This window comes from Physeter macrocephalus, chromosome 14 (assembly GCF_002837175.3).
Source record: "Physeter macrocephalus isolate SW-GA chromosome 14, ASM283717v5, whole genome shotgun sequence".
NCBI classification, from domain to species: domain Eukaryota; kingdom Metazoa; phylum Chordata; class Mammalia; order Artiodactyla; family Physeteridae; genus Physeter; species Physeter macrocephalus.
The window spans coordinates 6,853,598-6,855,651 of NC_041227.1; the positions used below are offsets into that span (position 1 = coordinate 6,853,598).

The 2,054-nt window shown below is 64.6% G+C and overlaps 1 pseudogene; it reads right to left on the reverse strand.

The window, feature by feature from the left end:
• Positions 1 to 993: 993 nt before the first annotated feature.
• The window catches only part of LOC102992538 (plexin-A1-like), a 1,983-nt pseudogene continuing 922 nt past the window's right edge, over positions 994 to 2,054 (reverse strand).

Sequence of the window (2,054 nt, forward strand, 5' to 3'; positions counted from 1 at the left end):
GGCCTCGGCCACGGAGAGCACGCGGTGAATCGGGGGATGGCGGCGGCGGTGCAGCGGTGAGTGGGGGGTTGCCGGCACTTGGCAGGTGGCTGGTGACGGCCTAGACCGACTTCAGCTCACTGTGGCTGGGCCCTGGGCATGCAGCCTCCCCGCCCGGCCGCCAGCAACGCCGCAGCCCTCAGATTCTGCCTAGGGAGTCGGGCACAGCTGGCCCCCTCCCAGCCCCCGGGCCTGACTCTCCCGGCCTCGGCAGCCCAACCTCTCCCTACAGGAGGGCTCCTGCCTCACCCCCGGGGCCTCAGCAGTCACCCACTGTCCTGAGAAGGCCCCCCGGCCACACCTGGGCTCCCCAGCCCCACGCGAGCAGCTCTGGGCGTGGAGAGTGCTGCAGATACGCACGCGGTGAATCGGGGGATGGCGGCGGCGGTGCAGCGGTGAGTGGGGGGTTGCCGGCACTTGGCAGGTGGCTGGTGACGGCCTAGACCGACTTCAGCTCACTGTGGCTGGGCCCTGGGCATGCAGCCTCCCCGCCCGGCCGCCAGCAACGCCGCAGCCCTCAGATTCTGCCTAGGGAGTCGGGCACAGCTGGCCCCCTCCCAGCCCCCGGGCCTGACTCTCCCGGCCTCGGCAGCCCAACCTCTCCCTACAGGAGGGCTCCTGCCTCACCCCCGGGGCCTCAGCAGTCACCCACTGTCCTGAGAAGGTCCCCGGCCACACCTGGGCTCCCCAGCCCCACGGCGAGCAGCTCTGGGCGTGGAGAGTGCTGCAGGCACCGTCTCACCCACACCAGTTAAGAACCGGGACCCCCGCAGGCGGGAAGGGGACAGGGAGGGCGAGGGGGACCAGGACTGTACACCCAGCCCCCAGCGCAGGGCACCTGGCATGGTTGGGGCGAGGCTGCCTCCGTGGACCTCCCAGCTCTGGCCGCCGCACAGGGGCCGTCCCCAAGGGCCCTCTCACTCTCCTGCGGGCCAGGCAGCCGTGGCCGATGGCTCAGCTGCTCAGGGCCATGGTGTCCACCACCTGCTCCACCTTGCCCCGGAGCCACTGCCGCCGTGCCTGTTCGTCCTTCTCCAGGGCTGTCAGGACCTCGTCCTTGCGCCTGCTGATGTAGGGGTAATCTCGTGCAGGACACTCATGCTGTTGAACTGGCTCAGGTGCGTCGGCTACCGCTCAGCCAGGTACGTGCGCATGTCCTGGTCGCTGATGGCGGGCATCTTGGCAATGTCCGCGCAGTACCTCTCCACCCAGCACTTGTAGTTGGGGTGCCCTTGGCGTAGAGCAGCTTGTTGGAGGGCGGGTCCTTGCCCAGCTTGTGCTCGGACGTGGAGCAGGAGTCCATGAAGGTCTGGGCCACCACCGACAGGCAGGCCTCCGTGATGCTGCTCCTGTGGATGTCGAACACGAACTGCGGGTTCTTGATCACGTTCACCCAGAAGCTCAGGGGCAGGCAGTCGCTCTTCCAGGTGTGGCTCACGTCCGCGTCGTGGATCTGGTGCCGGTCGGCCCGCTCGTCCAGGAAGTCGAACATGTACTTGATGGCCAGTGGCAGGGCCGAGCCCCTGTGTGCTGAAGATGGTCTAGAAGAGGTCGTCCACGAACTTCTGCAGCGTGCCCTTGGTGGCCAGCGGCCGCGTCAGGTAGATCTCACAAACCACCTTGCTGCCGCGGTCGCCCTCGCGCTGGTCCAGGTGGCCGCGGTTCTTGACCAGGTGCCACAGCCTGGTGTGCTCTCCAGGTCGGGCATGCTCATGGACGTGCGCGAGAGCCGGCTGTCGGGGCAGCTGGCTGTGCGCAGCACGCTCTCCTATCTGCTGGGGGACTTGGTGAAGGTGGAGGATCTGGAGATATTGTAGGCGGACGTCTGCTTGGGCAGCCACAATTTTTGTATATACTTCAAGACGTAAATTTTTTCATACCACAGAATAGGAATAAATTAGACATACTTTTTATAATTGGCACCTAGAGTCTGTCATACAGACTGAAGTAAGTCAGAAAGAGAAAAACAAATACCGTATGCTAACGCATATACATGGAATCTAAAAAAAAAAAAA